Source organism: Mustela nivalis (genome assembly GCF_964662115.1).
Source record: "Mustela nivalis genome assembly, chromosome: 5".
In the NCBI taxonomy this organism is placed as follows: Eukaryota; Metazoa; Chordata; class Mammalia; order Carnivora; family Mustelidae; genus Mustela; species Mustela nivalis.
In genome coordinates, this window is record NC_139024.1 from 35,068,246 (window position 1) to 35,077,026 (window position 8,781).

Genomic DNA, 8,781 nt, shown 5'->3' on the forward strand with positions numbered 1-8,781 from the left:
TAAAATTATAGTTCAACATCTGGAAATTCACTAAAATAGCACGTCTTAATAATTGGTCAAATGATATTAAAAAAATACAAGTGTTTGTCATATACTATCGAAAGAATTCACATGGGTTCTTGAAGCAAGAAAATAGATGAAATAATAATCAAAATACTAAGTTCAAATCTTGTAACAATCATTAATATTACTTTCAAGGAATTTGGACTGAAGATGTGTGCTGTAATTGAGGCCTCACTTCCTGCCACATGTCAATTATAAGAGACTGTTGACCTCTGACAGTTAAAGGTAGCTAGACAAAAAAGTACCCAGAGGGAAAATTTTTGTCATGTTTTTCTATTCTGAAAGTTAGCAAGGTATTTCATTAGATGATAGATATGTAAAGCCTTGATGTGAGGATACATATAAATTGCTTAAAATACCAAATTCTATTAACGGAGGCCTACGGGTGAAAAAGTGCAGAGAAAATATGCATCCAGTCAATAAAGACAAAGCTTTTAGAGAAGTTTTTGTTTTTGTTTTTGTTTTTTTATCTCTTCTAAATTCATACCAGTGCGGTAGTTTCATATCACAGTAGAAGAACAATCTGTATTACACATTCTTGCAATAGGTGGTGGATACAGTACCTGATTTAAAAAACAAAAAAAAGAATAAAAATTCTTTAGTGATCCGAGGGTTTAGCTCTTACTCTCTTCCGGCAGCTAAATGTTTGAATATGTAATAAAACCTTATACTTTGCCAATCCCTTAAATCTAAGTTCTGTGTAGCTCTGCACCAGATCTGACCCAGCAGGTTCAGGACCTGGATTGTCAATGGGAGTGTGAGTGTGAGCAGGGGTGAGTGTGGCAGGAGTGCAGCTTCTCCTCCACACCCAGACCGCAATGCTTCCAATAAAGCCCAGCTGGTATCCACGAAAAAAAAAAAATTAAGTTCTGTGTAAATGATCAAATGAGGCCCAGTAAGTGGAAGAAGCGTAAGAAGAATTCAACCGAATTCTTGTAGCACATCAAGTTACTTATCTGCAAATTATAAATGCTATTCTCTCTAGGCTAACAAAATATTAAAAGATATCCTTTCCTTATGTTTTCAACTGAAAGCCAGAATAGAATTCAAGGAACCTAAATCATTTAGTACACAGTGGACTTTGTCCTCTGACATACCACAGTGTAGGGGAAAAGATAGGTCATAAGAAGCAAACAGCATGGTGACCACTAGCAAAATTAATATACAAAAATAACATAAAAATAAATATAAAAGCAGAATAAATAAGAATGTGTGAGACCTATATGAGGAAAGCTATATTTTACTGAGATACATAAACAAAGACAGATAAATGGAGGTTCATACTTTATTTTTAGGTGTGAAAGTTAATATTTAGAGACATCAGTTTTTCCAGCTGGATCAAGCGATTCATTGTTTTGGCAAACAAAATCTCAAGAATTTTCTCAACTTGATGAAATAATTCAAAAACATAGGTTAGAAAATTAACCAGTATGTAAATCACCAGGAAAATTCTGAAGGAAGAAGAATGAATAGAATCATAAAACTGTAGTAATTAAAATAGAGTAGATATGGGGAAAGATTACTCAGATCAATGAACTAAAGAATCTAGAAGAATCAAAGAATAAAGAATCTAGAAACTGGCCCTACATTCTTACTGACACATGAAAAATGTGGCATTTCTAATCACTGGGGGGAATATAGATTACAAGAAAAATGATATTAGGTCAACAGAATAACCAGTTTGGTTAAAAGAAAATGCACTTAAGATCTGATCTCGAGTAAAAGACATTATAAGATTAAATACATAAACATAATATAAAAATAAAAAAAACTCATAATACATAAGAAAAAATAGATAATGTTTTAGTAATTCCAGTATAAGGTATATAAAAAGTTTATACAAATCAATAAAAAGATATAGTAGAGTTTTTAAAACAGGGTGAAAACCACTCATAAACAAAAGTCACAAATTAAATAAAAAGGGTTAATGTGCATTTGAAAAGCTAAACCTCGGGTTAGTTTCCTGAGTGTAAAATTTTTAGAGTCAGTAGAGCCCCAAGCTTCTAAAGGCCCAATGCTCAGTGTAATACTGTGTTGTCATACTCTTGAAATTTTAGTAATTTGGAAAAAGAGCCTGGACTTTCATTTTGTATGGGATCCTGAAATTTATGTAGCCAGTCCTGATTTATCTTCACATAAAATCCATGAAATACAAATTAACCCTCAATTTAAAAAATTGTTTTCAGTTTTAAAAAGATGAAAATGTTGATGATATCATATAATAGTAAGAACTTAGATAAGGGGGTGTGGGTGCCTGGATGGCTCTGTCCGTTAAGCTTCCAGCTCTTGATTTCAGCTCTGGTCATAATCTCAGGGTCCAGGGATTGAGCCCTGTGTCCAGCTCCATTTTCAACAGGGAGTCTCCTTGAGGATTCTCTTCTCTCTCTCCCTCTCTCTCTGCCCATCTTCCTGCTAATTCTCTCTCTCAAATAAATAAGTTTTTAAAAAGAAAAGGGTATAGATAATGCAGAACTCCTACTTTTAGTACAGCCAGTTGCAAACACTCTAGAATCATATGACAAAACTTAAAGTGATCCAGCCTTTTTTTTCCTCCAGAAAAAGATCTACAGAAACTAACTGAACCAATATGTAAAAAGGATATTCATCACAGTATTGTTTATAATAGCAATCTAAATGTCCACAAAATCATTGATTATAAATTGAAAGATACATTTATATAGCTGTACATTATACTTTAACCTGAAATGTTATACAATTTTTATATTCACATAAACACATCCATATGACATATAAAGACATACAGTGATATGGAAAGATATCCATGATCTACTGTCAAGTGAAAAGCAGGCTGTGTAACAAGGAGAGTGAAATGCTATAGGAACTTATAGAAAACTTTTGGTGTATATGTATAAAAAAATGTCTGAAAAGAAGAACACAAAGATATTTTTGCCTGGATTACAGAAAATTTTCATCTTGTTGTTACAGTTTTTGGTAATCTTCTTTTAAACAATGACCTTTTTATTACTATTAAAATTAAGAAAAACATTTCATTTTAAATGAATAACAATCAGCCTATTTAATTGTGTCTGTGATTATTAAAATACTGAAATACAGGTCTTCCTTGACTTAAGATGGGGTTGCATTCCAATAAACACATCCTAAGATGAAAGCGTCATGAATTGAAAATGCATAATATACTTAACCTACCAAACATCATTGCTTAGCCGAGCCTAATTTAACTGTTCTCAGAACATTTACGTTAGTTTATAGTTGGGTAAAATCATCAAACACAGCCTGTTTTATAAAGTGTTGAATATCTCATGTAACTTACTGAATACAGTACTGAAAGGGAGAAACAGAATGGTTGTATGGGTACAAAATGGCTGTAAGTGTATTGGCTGTTTACCCTCATGATCATGTGGCTGACTGGGTTCTGTGACTTGTGGCTACCATCCAGCATCAGGAGAGAGTCATACAGTGCTAGCCTGGAAAAAGATCAAGATTCAAAATTCAAAATACAGTTTCTACTGAATGCATATCATTTTTGCACCACCGTAAATTTGAAAAATTGTAGGTTGAATCATTGTAACTTGGGGGTCGCCTGTATGTAGTTGCAAAAATAACATTAATTTGATATCAAATAGGGCATATGACATAAAAAAGTTCTGAAAGAAAAAAATCAACAATATTTAAAAGTTATGGTAAATCATTTCAAACATGCAGATTATACGACAAAAATTGCAGATTATACGAAGGTAGAAGGACAAGTATACCGATTTCTTCACCTTAAAAGGAAGCAAATATATATGCACTAGTTCAGTTCTGACATAGACAATTAAAGAAGTATAGGTTTAATTTTGTTTTTGCAAGGCATAATTGTAGTAGAATTTATAAGGATTTTTAGAAGCATGAAAAATTATACCAGACAGCACAGGATCATGAGGTAGAACACAAGTCAGTATATCTTGAGTTGGAGTGAAGAATAGTACTTAATGTGAAAAATAATAATGGATTTGGATTCAAATTTAATTAAAAAGAGAGGAAACCATACCGCACTTAATGAACCAAAGAAAATTTCAGTCTTTCATCTAAAAAAGAAAGCACACAGAGTATAGTTGAATCCAGATGATGTATTACAGCGATTGAGTTAATTCTCTCTGTTGATTAAAATAAATACATAATCTCCAATAAATTGCTTCCTGATATTCCTTTAAGTTGTTTTATTTGAAAGAGACTTCAAATGGAGGAAAATAGCAGACATCTAAAATAAATTCAGGACCACCTGCAGTTTGACTCTTAGAAGTCTGATGAGTAGAGATATTTTAGTCAAGTGTCTGATGTAAAACATCACATTTCTATCATCATTTTTGATTGGAAAGGGGATACTTGGAAGTAATCCAGCACAGTGTGGTAGTCAAACTGAAGGTAACATAATGCTAATTTTATCTGTATAGCTGGGCTGTTAAGACTTAATTTTAAAGAACTCAATTAATGGATGTTTAATTTTCTTGCCAAATTCACTTAAAGTTTATTAAGTCGTTTCTCTTTTCACTTTTTAAAAAAACACTGAAACCTATGCTATCAAAATGGCAGAATAAGAAAAATTACATAGATTTAAAAATTTGAATCCATATTGCCTATATTCATTATATTCAGAGCTGGATAAAATAGAAGAATTGAAGAGTTTAAGCCTTTTGAAACATTAACTAAAAAAATGCATATGTCATGAGTTGCCAAAAGTAATACTAAATTAAGGAATGCCAATTTACAAACTTCTTTTTTTTTTTTTTTAACTTAGGCAGAAGAAATTTATTTTCTCAGAGTGCCAGCACAGAAAACACTTTTTAAATAAGTCTGACCCTACACAAAGGTTAATGCGTTAGTGGCAAAATTTGGCCACCTTAAACAACAGAATGTCGGTTCCCACTTCAGAAAATAGGTAACCAGATAAAAATCTATGAAATAGCCACTTGTTGTTTTTCAACTTATTCTCTGTAGACTATCAGCATAAGGATTATCTGCTATGCTTTTAAAGAATTCAGATACTTGGCCCTGGTTTAAAATGACTAAATCCACATTTCTGAGATAAAACTCAGGAATATTCCTTTTTTGCCAAAATCATACTAACATAAAAACATGCTAACATATATTAATTTCTCTTAAGTCCCTGCTTATAGGGAAAATTCAAGAATCTGGAAAGGAGAAGCATGGGATGCTGCACAAGGGCCACTGGTTGGTTCTCTGAGACCAGCTGACTTCATAGTTCTTATGTGCTGCTAAGCAAAATTCTCCAGGTTCTTTGGAGTCTGCATTAGGACGACAGATGTCAGGAGAGTTACGTGCAGAGAACAGATGATTGTGGAGGGTACAGGAACCTGCTGTATCAGCAGTTCTGCAGATAAAACTTAGGAATGAAAGTTAAGAAATGTGTACTTATCTTCCAACCTGCTGTATGAATTTTGGGAAAAAACATATATTTTTACAACTCTTTTGCCATCAGGTATAAAAAAATAAAAATAATGTATGACCCCTTCCAGCCTCAGATAAATATTTCTGTGAACAATTAAATGTTTCCAAGAGCTTTGCCCTGTCCATAGAACTGGTGCTCTCTCAGCCAGGCTCACTACTTGTCACTAAATCATTTTATTCTTCCCTCTCACTGAACTATATTCCCCTCCCTCTCATCCCCTCTTTTTTTCTGTATATGAAGAAAATATTGATAGACTTCCTTGTAGACTAACATTTTAATAAAATACCTAGCATTGTCACCAGGCATATGGAATAGTTAGTATTGTTGGTAAATTGCTAATGTTTAATTTTTGTTTCACATTCACTTTTGTTTTTTTAATTCACTGATCAAATATTTTTGCGTCTCTACTTGCACAAGTCACTGCTAGGTCCTATTCAAGAAGTGATATAGCCACTAGACACCATTATAAAGTCCGCAGGGTAACAGAGAAAACAATATCAGACAAGTATTCAAATGAATAAAAAGTTGGAAATACTACCGACAAAAAGTATAGGGTACTCTCAGAGAAAATAATACAGTAATGAACACAGTAATTTAATTAATTAATGCAGCGATCTAATAGGGAGGTCAGTAAGTGCCTCTTGGAGGGTGTCCTATATGAGGAGGTGCTGGGGCCTGAAAGAAAAAATTGTTAGCATTTGTTCACAAGAGTGAGGGTGAAAGGGTTTCAGACAGCAGAGAGGATAAATAGTATCTTCAAAATTCACAAACGAGTGTAGTGTGGCTAGAGCACAGTGAAAGGGGAAGGAGCTGGATAAGAAGCTAAAGGTGGAGGATGAGTCAAAGTAAAAACTTAAAAGCTTGTGTTAAAGCAATTGAAGCATTTGGAGAAAGGGAGTGACTGGATCCTCTTGGCTGCCTCCATGGAAAAGAGACGTAAATATTAAACACGGGAAGAACAGTAGAGGCTAGTTTATTCTGGGTTAAAAGATAACAGTAACTTATTTAAAGTCACCTAGTGAAGTTGGTGAGAATTGTCTAATTCATCCCTCACTTTGTTACAGGAGTAAGCAAACCCAGAGCATCTAAAGTACTGGCTAGGTAACCAAAAGAGGGATTTGGACTCACAGAGGAAAAGGCAGAGCTCAGTCTTCAAAACTCATATATAAGAATGAAACCAAGGCAAAATTTTCAAAACTATAGCAAGACCAGTGGCACAGGTGACAATGCTTTGTGTCAGAAGGTTGGGCTAGGAGACAATAGGCCAGGTTTGGCCTAGAACCTACAGTGCCGTGGATGAAGCTTAGGAAATTCCAGCTACGGTAGATCAGGAAACAGAGGCTGGTAGATACCACCAGGTAAAAAATACTTTGTGTTTTAAATCACTGGATGATATTCTGCAATGCGCATTATGGAATAAATGTGACTACAGAAAGCTAAAATGTACTAAGGATGTGTGTTGCACATTTAAAGTGATGAGAACAAGCATCAGAATCACCTCGGTTAGCAGTGCTTGATCAAGTCTTTCCCAACTTCCAGCTATAATATTTATTAAAAGATATTAAAACATAAACATTCATAACTCTTCAAATCAATACAGCCAATATTATGTACACAAATTACAAGTTTCTTTGCATGGAATGAAAAATTATAATTAATGTCTGATGCTGACACGTACTTTGATTTTTTGAGGAATATATTCCCCAGGGAAACAGAACCAATAGCTTAGATAGAAGCACATGGGTAAGTTATAGCTGATATATAGATATGGATTTATTGTGAGGAATTGGCCTATGTGGTGATGGAGTCTGAGAAATCTCACAATCTGCTATCTGCAAGGTGGAGACCCAGAAATGTTGGTGGTATAATTCAGTCTAAGTCTGACCGCCTGAGAGCCAGGGGGCTAATGCTATTAAATCCCAGTCCAGGAGTAGAAGAAGATGAGAAGACATGTTCCAGCTCCAGCAGTGAAGCAGAAAAAGGTGCATATTTCTCTTTCCTCTTTTTGTACCACTCAGGCCTCCAATAGATTGGATAATGCACGCTTGGGAAAGGCCATCCACTTGACTGAGTTTGCAGATTCAAATGCTAATCACATCTGGAAACAACTTGACAAACATATCCAGAAGTAATGTTGGTAACCAGAAATCTGGATATCTCCTGTTGGGTTGACACATAAAATTTACTATCATAAGAGATAACAAATGTGTAAACCTAAAGATCATCTTCACCGTTTTGCCACAGGTACTCTACTCTTGGCCTCAGAGCTCAATGTCTGGATCAATCACAGCATGAAACTTGTATTCCACTAATATGGAGGAAAGACCTGCTTTCTAAAACATACAAGACCATGCAATCTTCCAGTTTCTCCATTTGTAGTTCTCTCTGTTCATTCTGGAAATAAAATGACTATTCTATTTTAGCCAGAGGCAGGCATGAGTGTTGGTGCTCTTCAGGGATGTGGAAATACCAGTAGGGAGGGACTGTGATGGAGAGCGATGAAGCAGTGTGTACTGTGCCTTGTTATCATCACTGTCCAGCAAGAGAAGATCGAAATAATATTTTCAATCATTAAGACACAAATGATGCTTTTCAAAAGACAGCCAGATAGCTACAAAAGATAAATGTTTTCTGAACATAAGAAATTTTGATGGAGGTTCTACACATAAACTCTGTGACTCAAAATCCATCTGAGGGAGGTTAGAATAGAGTAAGATGGCCCATGAATTCACCCACAATGTTTATGAACAATACCATGTTTGGATATACATTCTTCTTTACCATAAAAAGCAGATATAAAAGATAGGTAGGTATTTTAACAAATCGACATAAAAGAAGTATAATGGTATATAAACTGCGAAGACATATTTTTGGGAAATGTTCACTATTAGAAATATAAAACACTTTTTCTTAAAGCATCTGCTTTAGGTCCTTAATACAATTTAAGAAAACATGGACTCAGATTTAAAAGATACAAATATGATGTGAAATGCAATAGATTGACAAGAAAAGGACATTAATTGAGGGGAAGGTAGAAATTAAAAACAAAATTGCCATAACACAGACTCTCCATGGAAAAATAAATAAATATTGTGCATAAAGGGGTACCTGGGTGGCTCAGTTTGTTAAGTGTCTGCCTTCAGCTCAGGTGATGATCCTAGGGTCCTGGGACTGAGGACCGGGTCAGGCTCACTGCCTGGAACAAAATAAAACAATTCTAGTATCCGAACTACATCAGGCAGTATCAAAGCACTATTTTATTTGTTAAACTGATTATTATAATGCAT